We start from the raw sequence: 20784 nt of genomic DNA, 5'->3' as shown, positions 1-20784 counted from the left end.
TTTTTTTTTTTTTAATTTTTATTTCCTTTGCTTGCTTTCCTTTCCTTCTTTCTTTCCTTCATCTTAGGTTTTGAAGAGTTTTAAAAGGGAAGAGGGAAAGGAATAAAGAAAGACATCTGAAATAGCAATAATGAAATGGAGTGACAGCTATAAAAAAAAAAGCAGTTGCATGAATGAGGCAAGATTCATGGCTACTGAAACAGAATATGACTTCACTGACATCAACAACCTAAGAAATGCATACATATATATGTTTCCCTTATTGCTATATATAGCATCAGCATTACCAAAGGAATCCCTTGACTTTCCACTAACACAGTGCAATCCCATTCCTCTCATACTACCAAATACATTTATATCTAAATCGCAGAATTTATTACTTTATATTTCACTTTCTGACACACATTCATGGCTGATTCCCAGGGTTACTTCTTCTCTAAGCAAAAAATGTACGAATATCCCCCCAAGTGAGTATCTAGAGAATTTATTATAAGAGGAAATGGCTGGACAAATACAAACCTCACAGCAATTTAATCTGTGTATCAAAATACTTGCCATTCTGAATAAATTGAAAATGGAAAGCCTGATACAGATCTCAATTTGAAGTAGAACCAAAGAAAGTCACTGAAGTAGTTCTGCTCTCCCAAATTGAAGTACTTTTGATTTCTAAATTCAAAGCTATGAAAAATTCCTTTCCTGTGGGCACTGCAGAGAAGTAAGTTTTTTTTTAATGACAATGGACAGCCTGAGCCTGGACTTGTATAAAACCAGATTTGTTTTTTGTCTTTTTGTTTTTTGTTTTTTTTTTTTTCAATTAAATTACAAATTCCATGCACTATAGGGAAGATGATATGTTATAGCTTCAGTGAAGCAGCAGATATATTCTAAAATCTTACTTCAGAAATGAAATGAACTATTGATATCAACAACCCTAAAGCAATATATCATATATTTCTTTTAGAAATGCTTACAATTTCCAGTCTATTACGGAATCTGAAGTATAATCTGTTAAGATTGAGTTTAATATATAAATGAGGAAAAATAAATTAATACAAGGTTTTCAACTTTAAATATTTGTAGCTGTAGGTGTTTTTTATATCTAAAAACAAACGGCAAAACAACACAAGCATAATGCAGCTGAATGGCTGTATGTTGTTGCTTTCAGAGAGACTTCTTTTGCTCCACTAACAGCAGCTTATTATTTTTTTTGTCTAATGAATTATTAGAAATTGTCTTTCCTATAGCCTGAGGCAGCATTTACTGCTCTTCTGGGTCATACAACATTGTTATCAGTAGATATTTCAACACCCAAATGCCATGTCATCTAGTAGAGGAGAGGTCAGGACTGTGGAGCTTGCCTTTATTTTTACTGTAACAAATTAGTTTGTTTTGCGTGTATGCAAATCCTGAACCAGAGAGTCTAATAGCAGGCAAGTAATTCAGTCTCACAGAAATCCCAGCTCAGCACAAAAGCCTGGTAACAGTGGAGCCAGTCCACCTCACACCCATGCTTTAATTAGTGACTAAGAGAAAAAGTGACTTCTCCTGCTGTTTGCACAGCTTTGTCCCCACTGCTGCAGCTCAGAACCTGAACCACTAAAATATCTCAGCTGCAGCATCAGCATGCAGCGCCCAGGGACAGAGATGCCTGGTGGCGGCTGCGACATAAGGCAGGCTGCAGCAACGGTGCTTGGGAACTGCAGACTTACAAGAGCCTACCATACAGACCTGTCCATTTAAGAGAAAACCGATATCCATGTCTTCTAGACATTATAAAACAGCAAATTAATGTTAACTATAAGAATTAGAAAATGTGGCCCTATTTTCAAAAGCGTGCTGGCCATGATCTTTAAAGATAACTGCTTGGTAGTTGCAAGTACTTAAAGCACTTCGAGGGTTTGAGACTTGCTGCAAATACATGCAGCTTATTTGAAAAATGTTCAAACTGTCACTGAGCTCTCTGGATGCCCAATGAGACATGAGTTCTTTCAAAAATCTGATCCCAGATGAAAAACTAGTTTTGCCTGTAAGAAAACTCTATTAGCAAGCAAAAGAAAAAATGTAAAAGGTACAAGCAAAGTACAAGCACATCCTCTTGTCTGTCTCCCTAGTCACTTTTAAGAAAGCCTCAGCAATTTGGGATGACCAGATTTCTGCATGTTCTGAGGTAGCACAGTCTCGTCTCAATCCAGGATTGTGAATACAACAGAGATATGCATTCTTGCCATATACTAGTACAGTACCTTCTGTTTTTTAGCTTGTGAAGAAACTATTCAACCATAAACTGAAAGCAGCAGTTGATTGCATGTTGTTTGATTTTTTTCAGGATACAGCATATTTGCAAAACATCTTGAATTCTTAAGAGGTTTGTCCCCTTGCACTAGAGCCTTATGGCTTGATTTTGATTTGATTTTGATCGTTGTTGTGTGTTCCTTTTTTTTTTTTTTTTTTAATTGATGAAAGTACAAAAAATTTTGATGGCTACAATCCATATTCTATTACTCTTACATTGATTCTTTAGCTTTTACGTCCTTATACATCTGAATCATTAGATGGGAATATGTGTTTTTACTGATGACAGACAACATTATTCCACATTTGGCTTATAGTGAAACATTTTTTGATGAAGAGTTTCCCATACAGTAACAGCACATATTTCATAGTGCTGCTGAACCTGTGTGAAGTTGGCAGTCTATTGTGACATTGGCTCTGCTAAGGATACTTGGGCAAGTTGGGAAGGGCTGTATCTGAGGGTGCAGCAGTACATGCTAAGGGCTAAATACTGGGTGATTTATGCTGCTACTTACATGCAAGAACCTAGTGAACTCTCATTCCCATGAAATCATATTGTAGCCTGAACAGTTGAGCTATCCTCAAACACAGCTTCCAACCTCCAGTTGTTGTATTCTCTATTATTTTTAACGTTTCCACATCTGCATATGCTTGTGTGTCAAGCAGATACATTATTCTTCTAGAAAGGTGCTATATAAACCAGACTCACTATTGATACTGTTAAAAAGTGTAAGCTGTAATTTCTTTCCTAAGGGGACTTTAATGCACAAGAAAAGTACAATTTCCCTGTATGTGGCTTGGCAATTTATAAGGACCAACAAGCTTTTGTCCATGTATCCTTACATTTACAACAATGTGATCCGTTGCTCAGTACGATTAGCACGTACCAGATCTACAGCCCTGACAGGGCTTCTTTGTTCATTTCTTAAAGGACACAAACCATCACTAACATGTGACTTATCATTCTTTATCTGAGTCCATTTCTGTGAAGTCAGGCTAATAGTTACCCTGTATAAAATGCATCTAGATACACAGATACAAAGGCTTTTAAGGTCTCCTATGGTGCTTCATCTGACAGTCTAGAGGACGAAGAAAAATAAAAAAACAAAATATTTATCTATTTCTGACCTTACATTTATACAACCCTGGGGGAGAAGGGGAGGTATTGGTTATTTCTGGGGAATATTTAAACCAGAATCATTACCTTTGTATGCAGAGTTGTTATTAGTCAGAACGTAAATGAGAGAGCAAAATCCGCTCCCATTTCATTTAATAGATGATGAAATTGTATTGAATTATGTCAATTCCTCTCCTCTGCCTTTATTTCAAATAATGGGTTCTATTTTAACAGGCCCCAAAATGGTCAAACACACAATTCATACCCACTGCTAGGCCAATAGAGAGCAACTATGTACGCATGGTTGGGGCTGGTTAACTCTGTGGGGTAGAGTGGGGTAGAGGTTTCAGCAGTTGTCCTACTTCTCAGCAATTACATAAACAGGCTTTTGAGCATGCTTGTACTGGAAGATGACTGTTCTTCATGGAAATATAAACCTGCCAAAAAAAAAAATACAAATGTGTAAATAAAAACACGCAAACTCCCCAGTTATGCACGGAGCACACCCAAAAAGTACGCATTCCTAGCAAGGATCATACTAAAAAGGTCCTACTTATCTAGCTTAAGTTCAGAAAAAATGCCATCTGATGACAAAGCACATTACTGTCCATTAGATAGAAAGGTAGAATTCATTCTCACACTTTCTCAGTTAACAGCCATAACTAAGATATAGATCTGCAGAAAATCAAGTCTGTATGGATGGGGTTCAGAGCCAATTTTATTGGAAAGAGTAGTTATAAGTTCATTTGTCTACAAAAGAGGCATTAGATTTTTTTTTAAACTACATTATTCAGCACATCTCCTAACTCTTTCAATAAAATTCTCACCTCAATGTTTAAGAATTTTCTGCTCGTGGCTGTACTTTTAAATGACCAGCAATCAAGACGGTTGAGCTACACTACAAATAAAGCCTTTAGGTTATGGATTTTTAATTACTCTCAATTACTGATTCTTTTCTTTGACCCCTTCCTGCTTGTTTTTGCCAAACAGGATCCCAGTTCAACAGCCATTCAAGTCAGTGGGAGTCATCGATTAATGATGTTTTGATCTGTACAGCTTTTTTCAGTTGCCTTACAGATGCCCAGGATCAAATCATAGCCAAATGATGTGGTAAAACAATTTATCTCAATTGCAGCAGAAATGAAAAAGTCTGGCTTCCAGATAACTCTTGCTCTCTTACTCCCCCCACAAATATGTCTCTCCACAGCTCTACCACAGTGCCTCTGCCCTGAACATTTCCAGACCTCTACTACAACTGTCCTCTCCGACAGCAGTTCCTTCGTCCCCAGGGCCTTCCACTGCTATAGCCTATCCTAAGCTCTGCCTTGTGCTACACCAGCAGCAGTTGCCTGAAGGCTGACTGGTTATACGGCTGCTTAAAACTCAACCAAGAGCAATGGAGTTGTCACCATTTTTCTCTCACTAAAGGCTCTTTCCCATTTACCCAGCTTCCAATTTTAACAGAATGTGTAGGAACTTAACATCTTCCAGATCTCTCTGTGCTATCAGATTAGTTGATATTTGCAATTCTGGTTGTAGTTTGCCAAGAAAATCAAATGCTAGCAAGTAACTGACTCAGATAGATGGACAACGTCATCACATAAGCTGTATTTCCTTAACATGCCAGACAAAAATGTTCCCAGAAGAAGGTTCCAGTCTTATAAAATCAGAGACCAGGTATGAATTATAGTGTGCTGGCAGCCAAATCATTCATTTTCGAGAATGGGGTCATAAAAGAAGAGTTAATTTGTTCGTGAGAAATAATTCCAATGCACATTTGCAGGAGAGTGCATAAAGCTCTCAAGGTTACTCAATGTGCTGTGGGGAAGGCTTGTTTCCAGCTCTCCGGCTGCAGGTCACTGCAAACCCAAGCCAGTAATCACAGTTAAATAGCTAATCCTGTTTATTCTAGAGTTTAGCTTGAAATAGAACAGAAAATCTCAACTCCCTTGAATTTTGTATCTGGAAACTGAGCTGAACATTAGCTTGTAGGCTTATGTCTTTGCAAGACTGAATTGCATTCTGAAATCTGAGGCACTCAGTTTTAGGGGAATTATTTTCATTTTATCATCTCCAAAGTCTACTTCCCACTTGTGCTTTTTTACAAGGAGAAGAAAGTAAGCTTTGCTTATCAAGAGGGCTCATGCAGAATGTCAGACCGTTGTCCTCCAGCTATACATTCAACAGATGTTTACATCTGCGAGTTCCACTGGAAAAATAAACACACTGAGCACAATATTGCCATCAGTTCACAAGACAGACCGTGCATAGCTAAATATCAAAATACGTTCCCAGTACTCTTATTACTGTGATATGACCAAATAGTCTTCACATTTTAATGATGTTAGCTTCTAGAGCGATGATGATAATTTCATCTGCTTCAGTGGAGGCAATAAAACAGCTTGTACTTTTACACATCTCCCTGCTGTCAATACTGGAATTTTTCCACATTTTTCCTTACTCTATTCTAAAATGATCTGACTTCTTTATAAGACCAAGTCACCACCTTACTAAATAAAAATAGCAACCAGCGAGCTGAGATAACCCCAACTAAAAATGATTATTTTAAGATCCCTGCCTCTCTCTTCCCTATCCTTCAAATAGAAATAACTCTTAAAAGTTAACAAACTGAATTCTCTCTTGGACATACACAGAAACGCCAAACAATGCTTGGAACAGTGCCCACATCTGTGAAACTATATCTAATCAAATTCGCGCCTGCTTTGGTTGCCTGGGTAACAATCAGACAGTCACTCATACAAACAAACTGCAAATAGCAGAAGAAAATGTGTCTTAAGTGGAAGCATCTACTTCTCAGAGCTTGAGCCTTTTTAATTTAAGAAATCATATAACAGTATCTTATTCTCGCTCTATTCATCCATTACCTTGTGTATATAATATACTGATTGGCTCATTCACAAGGATGAGAAGGACATGGGAAAGGTTGCGAGCAACTGAATTTAAAAGCCCAGTTCCATTTTTATTATTCTTTCCTTTTCTTCTCCCTAAGAAGCACAGCATGGCATTTGGATGTAACTATATGTCACTGCATAAAAGAGTGATTCATTACTTTCTTTTAAGCACACAATTTAAGTTACTGTCTACGTCTTCCCCTCATAGCACAGAAGCTTAATTGATCAGCTTCGTTTTAGACTTCTCCTAATGACATACAGAAGAGATGGCTCTTCTGAACGTATAGAGATGCAGGAGGCTCTGCAGACAAAGGCCCTTGTTTCCACAGCAACGGGGACCATGCGGAAGCTCTGAGTCAAACTTCATCTTCACCCCATCCCTCCCCCCTTACTCCTGACCACACAGGTTTCCTTCTTCACACTTATCACAGATGCTTCCGGCTACATTTGGATGGGTGAACGTCCCTCGTACACTTAAATGCAGGAGTTGGATAGACCAGCATTGCCTTCCAGGCTTACATGATTTTCAAACCATTCTAGGCCGTTAACCTCAAGCATTTGAAAATTAGGTTTTAAAAATTATTTACTTTTAAAAAGTCTTGAGATGTGAATAATGAATTTCGCCACACGCAATTTAATTTGGCTCCTGGGTTATGAGACTTATAAGCCTCTTTCCATACTGAGGTTGGCTTGAAAGCTAGAGGGGTGCTTGCTGGTGTTGTTGCTTTAAATTAATAAAATGTAAGCTTCTTACAAAACAAGCTAGAACCAGGACACGGAGGATATAAGATAAACAATCATTATCATAATATTTATAGTAACATACTGTAAAATGGCACATTGCAGTTCTGCTGCAACATTGGTTTAAAAGGTAAAAAAGAAGGTAAAAAAGGTAAAAAAGAAAAAAAAAAGGCATGTTCAAAGTGATGCTCCTTATTGAAGCCTGAATCACTTGCCTGCTAAAAGTAAGCACTGCAGAGCACACATTTTTTGCTGCAGCTTCTCCACGTGGCTACGTACAGTGTAAAGCCCTTAAACGCTGCCTTGCATCATGGGTTTTCAAGCTGGTGGGCGTAACTGTAAAAATGAAATCATCGGTGAAAATCAAATATAAAAATGCTGTTTGGAAGCTAAGCTGACATCCTAGTCAAGGTAGCAGAGCTAACAGTTGCACTGAGAAACAAAACTAATGTGGGAAAGCTACATCAGCACTGTGGTTCCTCACTGAGCCTTTGAACAAGCCTGTTGCACTAGCAAAGATCAAATGCTGACTTTTCTTTATGGTCAGTTCTCCCACTGAGTTCAAAAATCTGTATATTTTGGGGAGGTTGCTTTGCTCTTAAGCAAGCAGTAGCAACACATTACATCCATAATGCTGCAGTGTTTATATGGCACAGACCAACAAAAGCCAACTGCGAAGTAAATACTTTCTTCACAAATCTTTGTGCTTGTCATGTTTGTATGGTAAAGAGAAGATTTTGTAAAACAAGCAAACAGACAAACAAAAAAAACCACCACAACAACAATATAGGAAAAGCTTCACCTCTGTGCATAGGTTTGCACGGACATTGCCACTTCCTACTGGCTACAATCAGTGCCCAAATTGCCTTAGACCCTGCCACAATTCCAAGTCAAAGAGAGCTCTTGATCATATGGTGTTTAAGTTTAACCCCTGTTGAAAACAGAGGGGCTTTCTGAAAGGCCAGTAATTCATTTAGTAATAATAATTCATAATAAAACTATAATTCATAAGTAAAATCATTTTTCTCCATCATGAGCTCTGAATCCAGACTGTGGCTGTGTTATGTAGGAAAAGGGGAATTTCAACCTCCTGGCGCTTTAGGTTAAAGTATTTTAAAGCAGTTGTCTTCTGTGCCTGCTAGTTCATATGCTTTTACATGTTGAATTAAATACAGAGGAAAGGGTATGGCAAAGTTGTGAACATGAACAAGCAAATAAGGAATATGTTGCAAATACAAGAATAGTTATTAAAGTTAGGGCTTCTACCATATGTCTCTGCTGACCTTACCTGGACGATTATGCAAGGTGGGATGAGAAAACTATTATCTGTGCTCATTGAAATCAATGACATACAGAATTTTGTTGGAATTTATCAGGGCTACTTCTTTTCTTTTTTTTCTTCAAACTCTGGAAAAATCTGGAAAATCTTCAACTTCGAAAAAAAAAAAAATCCCAATAGGCTTTGGCACACATCAACCTCAAACAGATTACATTATTTTCAGCAATGAAAGACGAGATTTTTTTCTAGTGGCTTAGCAATTAACACTTAAAAAAAATATAGATTTTATTGCAAAGCAGCACATTTTAAGTTTTTTTTTTTTCCCTGAGCTTTTTTATTTTTTTTTTCTTTTTATCATCTCTATGTCCCCCTGCTATGATTTGTTCAGCTACACTGAAAAACAACAGGTCATGATGATTCTGATGAATGTCTGGGAAAGCATCAGAAGAAAGAAAGAGTCTGTTTCTTTGGGTGAGTGTCCTGAAAGGTTTGGGTTTTTTTGTTTGTGCATCTTTACGAGTTGATAGAGCCATTTATAGACTTAGCTGGGCATCCTTTCTAAGTCTAGCATAAAACTAGAATGACTAAAGTGCATGAATGAATGAATGAAGAAGACATTAACCTGGGAAGTAGAAACTGAAGCAACAGGATGTTGTACTATGAAGTGCTTCAGAAAGAAACAGATGGCAATTGTTGATCCTAGAACAATTCTTTTTGTCTAAGGAAAAGAAAAAAAATATCTCTCAAAAAACTAGTGCTAAATGAAGGATGCCCTTAGTAAACTGCCTTATGTGGGGAACTGTGTTAAAATATAACAGGCATAAGGAGAGAAAACATAACGCAAACATAAAAGGCATGATGTGTATGCACTTTTTGTTTTTAAAATCGTATTTTTGTAGGACAGTATGACTTATTTGCACTTGAAATAAGGAATCCTGTGGAATTTATATTTCAGAGATGTTTTTTAACCAATGAACTGTAATTGCTTGATGCAATAGCCTCTACAAAAATAAACCTCTTTGTCAGCAATTTGCTGCCCCCCACCTAACATTAAACATGAAATTCAGCCATCAAAGTCTACCATAGCCATCACAATCTGCTGTAGTCAGAACAACTGAAAGTAGAACACGCAACGGAACATTCTTTCATAAGCACAGAAGAATAGCATTATTTTTACTTTTCATCTCCTGCACATATGTCCCAGGGAGAACTCACAATCTGTGCTTCCCATTTCTGGAAATAATTCACTAAACTTTGTAAACACTAGTCTTATGCACCGTTTAGGTATCCGTGGTTACACAGATGTAAAGAGCTTTGGAATTACATCCTGCTCCTTTGCTAGTTTCTCTGCCAGCAAGAGTTGCTGCAGCAGCAAATACCATGGGTCTGAACCAAAGTCCACCATTGTTGACGAGGAGGTAACATTAAATTACAAATCTGATTATCTGAATAAATTAGGCACCTGGTCTCTGTTTATTTGCAGAGTAAGCAAGAAAAGCAGAGAGGAACAAATTTAGTTAGTATAAGTAATTTTCTCAGCCTCCATCTTTCCATGGTATCCACTGGAAAAAATAGCAGTTGTTCTTCCACACATTACCCTTCCATGAGCACTGCTGTGACACTGCTGAGCCTATCGCAGTAGATAGCGGTCATCCTGGGGCAACCTGGGTCAGTGGAGCTCTCCTGGCTGACTCCAGCAGATACAGGGGATGCTACCAAAGAGTTTCCATCCCCCCTGCTAAAGAGGGTCAAGCCTACCTTTTCCACACTCAGAGTGAAGGCAAGGCTGAGAACGTCCTCAGCTCTTTGGCAGGGAGCAGTGGGCTCCTGGGTGACATGGCTGCCTGGAGGCTGTCCTGCAGGTTGTAAGATACAAGTACACTTACTACCAACGTCAGCAAGGAGCAGGCCTGTTTGCCCCAAGCATCTGGTTCTGTAAGATAACACAGATAATACAGCCCTTTGTCCCTTCCCCTCAAATGTCTGTATGAACTCAGGGCAAAAAACTCCTTGTATATATTCTGCACCTTCCACTAGACATTTCAGACCAGATTTTCCTAAGAAGCCAAACTCAGCATTGCCTAAACTCAACAAATTGATTAAAAAGTGATTCTTTTTTCCTGTTGCACTCCTTTCCTTCCCTAGTACCTATTCACTGACATTTAGGAACATGTCCACTGCTGTCCTCTAAGTGGTTACAAAAAATTGGGATAGGTGAAATTGGAAGTCCATATACACCCTTTGCTGATCTATGTATTAAACCAAGGGACTTCACTATTCACATACCAGAGTTAATTATTGAAGACAAGAAAGTGCTGTGAATGAGGCTGAAATCCACTGTTTTTACAGAGGCTAAAATATGCAGTGGCTCATTCCAGCCTATGGTGTGCTGATTTGTGTGATTTGTGTTCTGCCACCCCATTCTGCAAATTGCTGTTTAGTTTTGGATCAGAGAAGAGCTTGACAACACCTTGCTGTAAAAATAAAATGATAGATTTGGGTCTGCATTTTACAGTCCCACAACACAGGTCTTTGATATTTCTTAGGAAAACTTTCTGTTTGAGGTTTGGAGGTGGTTTTATTGTTTTTTCTTTCTTAGCAAAGATTTATTGCTCATATCCAACCTCTGAAATCTCTTGCGCACTCCCTGTCATGCTTGTTTTTTTTTTTTTTAAAGAGCATTTGATCTTGCAGAATAAATAGTGTAAATAATTCATGAGAAAGACATTTTAAAGACCAATACCACCCTTCATTTCTTCCCTGTACTTTTTTATTTGGCATTAAAACTATTTTAAAAAGGCACATTTTGGTAACAAGTAGACTCCTGTGAATAGTAGGAGGGCCATTGGTTACAGAAACCAAACTATGCCTGCAAAAAAGTCTTACATAAAACATTGGAACAATAAGGAATGCCAGTGTAGTATTGATTCATGCTGTTCTTAAATTATGTTACGACTTTTAATTCCGTGCTCACTTCTGCTTTTCCTTAGGACTGTATTACATTGTCATATACCTTCTTGAGACCTCATACTACAGTGAGGGCATTTGAAAACAAAACACCAGCAACCTTTTCAGGTTTGTGAATAACATTATTTACTTCTTCTAAAAACAGGGCTCCGTTAATCTGTCCTTATAAGCTAACAAGTGTTGTTGTTGTTGTTTAATGTTACACAGCATATTATTCAATATTTACTTAAAGTACATGACATATTTCAAAGGATTAAATTTATCTCATTGTTTCTTGAGTGGTGGGCACTTGTCAATATTCTGTATCAAGTTCCAATGTATTAACATCAGCCTCCAAAATCTTTCAATCCCAAAGCACGGCAAATTATAATAGCTGATCTTTAGTAAAAGGGAGCAGCTTTAAGAACCCATCAAGAATTTGTTCTACTTCCAGATCATTACAAGTGCTATTAAAAGAGGAGCAAAATTCGTTTTCAAACATGCTACAACAGAGACTTGGTGAAACAGCAGAATGAAAAGCCCTGCCCACTGCGTTCAGCCCAGCCATGGCTGTTTCTTGGTGACAAACAGGGGAAGACTGCTGTTCCCTGGCTCTGTTCCTTGTAGATACTAGGGAGCCTCACAGGCTGGATGACACTTCCTTGCAGAGAAGGTGACATTCTTCCCTGGAGCAGGAGCGATAAGGAGGGCGAGCATGATCCCCAAACCTACAGCTTCCCAGGGAACTCAGAGCCATCTCACGGCCTGGAATTGCTCAGCTCTGCCTCTCCCTTGCTTTGGAGTACACCTTTCATCAAGACTGCTGCTCTTACAGCTCTCCTGAAGGTTCACAGAACATCAGGGTAAATTAGCCCATCTGTTTTCATTTGGCAGGGATTCAGCAAAACACAGTTTAGCAAAATGCTTAAACAAATGCTTAACCTTAAGCTTGCTATTAAAGACCTAAGAAAGCTTTTTGCTGGATTAAGAGCAAAAACTACTGGAAGAGGGAGAGGGAGGAGTTCATGGTCTGCCACACATCAGGAGGCTTGAAAAACTGGGAGGGAGACTGCTTTCAAGATATGCCAGGATTTGTGCGTGGGACGTAGGGGGTGAAGATGGTGGCCACATGTGACCACAAAACAGGAGACAGGATGTGGCATGGAGCTTACACATGACATTGTCATAAAAAGGGGGGGGGGGAGAGGGAGGGGAAAGAGATTGCACAACACTACTTGTTGATAATGTTTCATCTCTACTGTCTTGGGCTGCTAGATGTTAGTGGCCCGTCCCAAGAGCATGGGCACCATAGCAGCAAAGGCCTCAATTCACAAGGGTTCAGAGACTTTACTGCACTGCCATTGGTCTGGGAGCACAAGCACAAGGAAACTGTGTAGCTACTGCGTCTTCCTTGCACTAGGGCCTGAGCTAGTATCTTAAGTCCTTACGTAATCATGCTCTGTCAGCTGTGGGAAGCAGAGGCAATGACTCTAACCTTTGAGTGATGATGAGGATGGTGGAGATTGAGGTGGCAGTTTCACTACAGTTTCATAATGACTACCCCTTTGCTATACAAATACTGCTGGTGCCGACCCCTGCTTTTTTTCTAAACAGATACAACACATTTGCACATGACTAATCTCTTTGTAATACATTTTACCATCTGCAAATTGGACATAAATAAAATTATTTTTCAAAGGAAGGAGAGATCTGCCAGATCTTTATATACAGATTCTTGTAGACAACACAATCCATCACCTTTCCATTAAAGAACTATACAAAATGAAATATTTAATAAGTGATAAATTAAATATTAATGGCCAATGCATCATAGAGATCTCTGAAAGTTTACATGAGTATATAAGTCGGAGTGCACATTTTTTGTAGCAGCTCAGCCTTCTTCCACATAATTCATTGATTTGCTTGCTAAGTGCTTCACAAGCGACTAAGCAATCCCATGGTCCCAAAGTCACCTCTAGCAAAAATTCCAGCACTGGACCTCCAAAACAGGGAGGAAATGCTTCATTTCCTCCCTCAGTGCCTCTCAAATATCTCCTTACCTTACCATGAACTTCTTGCCTCATTTGTGTCTGTATCTGTCATCTACATTTTGCTTTAGTGCATTTGGAGGCTGTGGCAGAAGGATGCTGACACAAAGAGAAGAGATTAACTCCTGGTTATCATTCGAACCTGAGCAAAACCAGTTCTCAATCCTCCTATGCAGAGGGAATTGCAGAGTTCTTGTAGGAAGCGTTGAGCAGGCAGAGAGGGGAAATGTAAAGAAGATTCAGAGCAAAGGCAGTTGGAGAATGCCATGTGCAAAGGGGAGCTCCCTGCTGGGATAATTAAAGAGCTACTACCAGATTTATTTGAAGATCAAGGCCCTAAACATATTTAGTTATTTAACTCCCAGACCTTTGAAGAGCTGCACACAAAGGACATCTGAAATGCCTGTTGTGTAGGAGAAAAAAAAGACTTCAAGCCCTGGCTCCAACAGTACTTGCTCCTGAGCCCTGTACCTAAGGTGATGCTGAAGAGCTGAGGCTCAGCAGCTCAGCTTTTGGCCAGGGCCCAAGGATGGTCCCAATGCTGGTTTCCACTCTAGTGCTGACTTGCAACACAGCCCGATTCACTTTGCCAGCCACACATTTTTGTGTCTACTTCTTTGTGTCTCCACTAGAAATGCTTCACATAACACCTCTCCCCATGCCCCACATGACTGTCATCCTTCCCACCGAGGAACACAAGCTAAGGCTGTCTGAGGAGGCAAACACTGCTTGTTAATCGATCAGAGGAACCTGTGCCAAGCAAAGTAAATGTTGTTTTCCCTCCCTCCCAGCATACCAAGCCTAAGGCTGCTGCTTCTGAAAATAAATAAATAAATAAATAAAAATCCCTGATGGAAGAAGGAGCAAGCATGCCAGCCTGATCAAACAGACCAAAAGAAAGGGAAGCTCCATGGCTATGGGGCCAGGCCCTTCAACTAGAAATGACACCTCAGTCTTTTGCACAGGTTTCCCTGAAGTCACGCAATATCTGGGTGGCTTTGCATCACCCCGACACAGAAACAAGTCAAGCACCCCTCAAAGAACCTAAGCACTTCTCTTTCTGCAGCCCAGCATGTAAGTACATAACATGGGGGGTTTGAAACTCTCACCTCCTCCCGTTATGGCTTGCTGACAGAGAGTATTGGGTCATTCCGGACATCAGCTGTCTATCATGGAAATCAGTGGGTTTTTAATCCTGCATTTTTTCTCAACACCGGAGCGGGTGGGGGGGGGTGGGGTGGGAAAGAGAGGAAAAAAAAAAAAAGTACTGTAGTGGCAGTTCATACAAACAGTTCCACCTGTTTCAATTCCTAAGAAGGATGCAAGGTTTCCATTTTTAATTCCCTCCGAAATTTCTTAGGTATGTATGATGGAAGTAGCTGTGAGAAATAATTGCTGCACAGGGGCCCAATTACTCACACACTTCAAAACAAACCAAAACTCCCACCTGACATGAGTGAAAGGTTTAAAAGGTATGGCTAAAGAGATGGATAAAGATTATTTTAGACTTATAGAACTGTCAGTTTAAATCTCTTTGTTTTTCTTTATTCTTGCTACAAATTGACTCTTACCTATCACTGTCATTCTTTGTATGTGTGCACTTTTTTTTTTTTTTAACTTGAAGATGTTGTTTCACATGCATAAAAGCTTCCAAACTCTACAGGACACTGAATTTTGGAAAGTTTATGTAATAAAACCACTAACCATGGGGCCCTGCCCTGTGACCCATTATGTCTTCAGAGACTTGCTGCAGTGTTAATATGACTTAACGTAGTCCTTAAAAGTTATGTATAAGGAAAAGTGGGAAGGATATCCTTTGTTACCTTTCCTGTTTCTCCTTAATTAAACAAACAAACAAAAACTTTCAACAAAGATCAACTATAAACTATTCAATGTAGTTTGGGATGGGTTGGAATCTCCTTGCAGATAGGTCTAAGTAATGGAAACATTTCTGCAGCCTTAATTACAGTAGCAGTGTCAGGTGGTGCTGCATTAAAACTGACCTTTGGCTTCATGTTAGCTGAGCTAAATAAATAAAAATCATAAATTCCTAGCAACAAACAGAAACATATCTTATCATTCACTGTGTGAAGTTGTTACTACAGTGCCATCTTCAGTGCGTTACATAAAGTGGAGTTTCCCTGTAGAGGATTTTTCATTGTTCCTTGTGGGTTGGAAATGGACTGAAGGAATTTCAGCTGCACAGAGGGATGAGGAAACAAGGAGAAAACCTTTCTTTGTTAATAAGAAACAGTGTTGTGATAATCATTTATTCGTTTTTTGAATATTTATAGGGCACAAGACTCAGAGTCTGGCCACTACAGTAGGTTTTGGGGTAAAAAAAAAAAAAAATTTGTCCCTGTCTACTGTCAGTGTTACTTAGCAGTAATGAATGGAAATGACAAATTTGCATGCGGACATGCATTATGGCTGGTACATTACAGAATCATTGAGCGTTATTAATGCAAGTTTGACTGTACACTATATACATAGAGGGGAAAAGTACATCTACAAGTTTGACACAGGGTCTTGTTTAGCTGTATTGTGGAGGACAACACATATGGTCAAACAAGACTGGTCCCAAACTTTAGAGTTAAGATTGGACCCAGAAAGGAAGACTTTTTCCTGGTGCAAAACAGGGACCCACACATTTATTGCAGTAGCAGGCAAAAGAGAAAGAATCTTACACAGAGCTGGTCTGCTATTCTTCTGCTGTTCCTTTGCTTCCCTGCAATGTCAAAACAAGGGAGTTACAGAGCCCTGCTACAAATCTGTTGCCTGTCCCATGCCTGGGACATTCTGGGCCATGCCAAGGAAGTTTCCTCCAGAAGGTACAGAAGAAAACACTTCAGCAAAACTCATCTCCATGCTTCTGTTGCCCCTGGATGCATCTTGTTTGAGGAGCCCATGGCAAATACCTGCATTACTAGATATGAATACACATTGGTTCATTCGACCCCATATGGCCCTAAGTGACACTAGGCAAACTAACCTCGTGCATATATAATGTCAAAGGAAATATTTGTGTGGATAAAGGAAGTAGGAACTGACTCCAATTCCACATCGCAGTCCTGTAACTAGCCAGCATAAGCTGGAACTACCACAGGTCCCAGTTTTGTATTCTTGAAAAAAAAAAAAAAAAGTTATTTTTATACCGAAGATATTCTCTTTGGAGGAAACATATTTGCTTATCTTTTTTTGGCTTATAAATTTTCTTGCATATGGCTGAAAGCTGTATTGCTCTGTATAGAGAAAATGGGTCTATTCAACGGTTGAAGGAGAAAAGTAAACAGAAAGGAAAACCCGGCTTATTCATTTTCAGTGATATTTCTCAACTTGAACAATAGAGCACTATGTACAGTACAATGGTATTCCCCTTTTGAAATGGGTTGTATGCTGATAATACTCATCGTTTGCATACTGCTTTCATTTTGAAAGCACATTACAAATGTAAGGAAATCCTTACCAACACGCTTTAAAATATGTAATCCTTACTACTTTTTCTGTTGAATACTGAAGTGGTGGAAAAGTTATACCTTACATGACAAAACTACACAGAGAGTGTGTCACATTGCTGTTCTTGTTGGCTATTGCTTCTAGTTGCTGACTGTGCATGTTATTATTTGCAACAAAATCACATTCATGGCATTGCTCCAATACCTAAAATGAAAGTCCAAATTCTACTTAAAAGATAAAACCACTTGGTTAAAGAGAAAAGCTTTTCAGTTGAAAAAAAAAGAAATCTGAAATATAGGTTATTCATGATGCAGTTGTTCTTTATTTACATCTTGGAGAACCACAAGAATTAAAATCAAAATTTTTTGCTGGACACTTAGACACAATCTCTTGATCACATCTGGAAACCTACGGATTTATTGAATCAATCCCAAATGTAAAGATCTTAACTAGGGTAAAAGAGTGCAACTGCATGGCAGCCTTTGAGAAAGAAACTATAAAAATACCAGTTATTTCAAAGCATTAACTCCATCCAAAGACATCACCCCTTGTATGACATTTGCACTACTGTTGCCAGCTTCAAATTACAGACACACCTCTAGCTGCAAGAGAGGAGTTTGAAGACCAGTCCTGAAGAGCAATGACTGATCTAACTCCCTTTAAAGCGGAGAGGGGAACATTCCATAACTTGCATTTTATTTCTACCACACAAAAGGCAGCAAGACAGTTAAGATAACTCGTGCCCTGAGCTGCACATGTGAGTTCCTTGTCTCCCAAGACATATACTAACCCAACAATGGAGCAAGTTGAAAAGCTGCATGCCAAAAATACGAAACCATCTACATGCTTTCTGTCCTTTTTACTAAAATAATTTATGAATACAGAAATATTATCCAACAATGTGACCAATCTTTAAAATATCTGTATTTTTATTTTTCAATCCTGGAAAAAAATCAAATTCAGCCCATTTTCCTTTTCAGGGAAAAAAAAAAAGATTCGTCCTCCACTCTTCTCCTCAAAAATTATTTTTGGGTATAAGCAAACACAGACTGCACATATACCAGACGGGTGATCTGGTGTCTTATTTGTAGTGTGTAGACAAGAAGAATACCCTGCTGAGAAGGACTCACAGAGCCTCTGAAATCCTGCCGGGGAGCAAGAGAATCTGCTGTATGGTACATTGTTTCCTGCAGTTTTTGCAGTGCAGAGCTCAAAATCTGTCAAAACATTCTGCCCTTTGTGACTTTGCTCATTGAGATGTACTCATGGCTCATATTCAGATGTGAGCACTAATGTATCTCATGAAGAAAGTCTCTACCAAAAAAATTGTTCAACAAACACTACATATGCAGAATACTCCCTACTGAAACAGCAAACAACGTACACACAAATGTCTCCATATCCCAGTTAAAAGCCTCACTATTTTAGTCTAAGTAATTTGTCCAAGACTCTTCAGTGAATGGTAACACCAAAACTTATCTCTGGTAAATGGGTGCAGCTGTCTGCAGGATTTAACCCGCAGTCAGGATTCAATTAACTGAATGACATTTCCTTTACACTCTACACCTTACAGTCATGAAAAGCCGTGATTGTCTAATTTCAAAAGCCCAGAATGAATCTTCCTGACAGAAGCTCAAAACCTTCCTCTCTGTTCTGGATCACATACATCATCTGACATGACTCAGAAACCATCCACTGCATTTTTTTTTTTTTAACAAATTGATAAATCCTGTTCATCTGCCTCTTTAGAAACAGCTATTAACCATTCTTGTCTAAACAAACATTCTGCTATAAAAGACTTGGCACACTGAAGATGAAGTGACATCATGAAGTCCAGTCATAGTGCATCGTGCACACATTTCTAGGAAATGACATGAAATGAAACCAAGAAATGAAATGCTTGTGGATGAGGGAAACGGACTGAGGACAACTTCTTTGGTATTGTACATATGCAAAATGGCTATGAAACCATATAGAGATCACCTTTTTGTTTCTGATGAGACAAAGACCAAAGCAACAATAATGTAACACTCGTAGACCAATTTTATGTCTTTGCACGTACACATATAGATGCATATTTATACATTCATATACACACATACATAAAATTCGGATTTATTACTGATTAGTTTTTGTTGTTGTTTGTTTGTTTTTATCCTGATTGTTATATGTGGCTTTAATAAATTATTTAGTGTGAAATGACTACAAAACTTCCTAGCAAGAGAATGAAAAATCAATATAATGGAGCATCAGTCTGTGACTAATGACTGATATTTTGAAAATAACAGACTGCTCAAAATGTTTTCCAGCAACGAATAAATTATATGAAGTATTACTAATAACCATGAATAAAATTAAAAGTAAAATAAATATACTTGCAATAACGTCCCTATTTGATGAGTAAGAGGAGCAGGGGGTGTTCCACTAAAGGGAGAAAATAACATGTATTATTATGATAGCATTTTTATTTTATCTGATATATATCCCAAGTCTAAGTATTAAAGTAACAAATTTAAATAGTTTTGCATCTATACTAAATCAACAGGATGCCCACAGCTCTTGAATCAGAATAGAGTTCCACTAATATCAAACAGGCATAGGACTATACCTCTTTATATTCTGTCCTGCTGTTATTTGAAATTAAGAGCAGCTCTACAACACATATTAATAGAGCAAAAAGCAAAATTACATTTTCTTTGAAGTTAAAAAAAAAAGAAAAAAGTTTATTTTTGATTTCAGTGACAGAAAGATCAGATAAGATCCTCACATAATAGGGTAAATTTCTGTTTTTGTGTTCACCATGGTAAAGATGATTTGATTCCATTCAAGTCTGCTGAGTTGCTCTGGATTTACGTTAGTATGTATACATAGGTATATTTAGCATGTATACTAATGTATATCTACGTAGTATGTTATTGAGAGGAGTTTGTTCATGAGCATTAACATTCCTACTTTTGTTTTTCAACGCAGCACCAATCAGCATACATAAGGATGAATGAGTTGTAATAGACTTAAAGACTAAATAACAGAGAAAACATACTAAAGAAAACTGCCAAGTTCTTCTACACTCAGGAAAACAATGCATACACAGTATTTTCAAACCAAAACAAAAAGAAAAACCTTACTCCTGATCCTAAAGTTTTTGTTTAGAAAGAACTCCTATGGAATATATACATAGGCCTTCACTATTCTGGTTAATGCTATGGGTTTGCTCCTAACATTGCATTGCATCTGATAGTGAAGAAAAATCCACATCAAGTCCTGATTTGCTAGTCTGTACCATATTCTGATTCTCCTTCATCACCATATAATGCATGTTAAACCTTGCACAACAGGGACATCATTTGCACAATCTAGACATAATTTTGTTCTTGATCTTCTGTCCTCCCATGAAGTTTTTTATTAGGATTTGTAAAACTTTTTTTTTTTTTTTTTAAGATAAATTATTTTTCTTCCTTTTATTCAAAATGACTATTGAGAAAGGAGGAGAGTCAAAGCATTATGGGATTGTACCCCTAAGCCTTTCTGTGTTGAAGATCTCAGAACCCAAATAAAAATTAAATTCTGCTCGTGTCATTAATACAAAAAAAAAATCACTGATTTCTGAGGGACTATTTGTACAACAAAGGCAACCAGGATTTGTTAGACAACAGAAAATATGATAAGCTATCATAAAAAAATATAAACTGCCTAAAGTGATTAGAAAACATTAATGTTTTACTACATTATAGATCCTCTTTGTCCTATATACAACTGTTCTGAAAGAGAATATTACAGGCATTTAACAAAGTCTAGTTTCAGAAATATTATTGTACCAAACAATTTTATTTATACTTCATACAAACTTTAAGTCAACACTGGCTAATATTTTGATGTTGCTGAAGGTAAACAGAAGTCATAAACAATAGTTTTCTATCATTTTACATTGGATTGGACTTTATAAATAACTTCTTTAATTATAAACTAATCTAGAATAGTAATGATTGAAGCAGG

At 38.1% G+C, this 20784-nt stretch overlaps 1 protein-coding gene across 4 annotated transcripts in view; it reads right to left on the bottom strand.

Annotated features, from left to right (window-relative positions):
* Positions 1-982: 982 nt before the first annotated feature.
* The window catches only part of SLITRK4 (SLIT and NTRK like family member 4), a 235633-nt gene continuing 215831 nt past the window's right edge, over positions 983-20784 (bottom strand). For 2 of the 4 annotated variants that reach the window (XR_007168990.2, XR_001208225.3), the window contains one exon: positions 983-3846. The gene's annotated coding sequence lies outside the window, so the exon portion shown is untranslated. Of the gene's footprint in view, positions 3847-7277; positions 7399-8350; positions 10198-20784 lie in introns of all 4 variants that reach the window. The other 2 variants (XR_010834688.1, XR_001208224.3) reach the window with 2 other exon arrangements.

The sequence above is a fragment of the Anser cygnoides genome, chromosome 13 (assembly GCF_040182565.1).
Source record: "Anser cygnoides isolate HZ-2024a breed goose chromosome 13, Taihu_goose_T2T_genome, whole genome shotgun sequence".
Taxonomy (NCBI): domain Eukaryota; kingdom Metazoa; phylum Chordata; class Aves; order Anseriformes; family Anatidae; genus Anser; species Anser cygnoides.
This window is presented reverse-complemented; position numbering and strand designations above follow the sequence as displayed.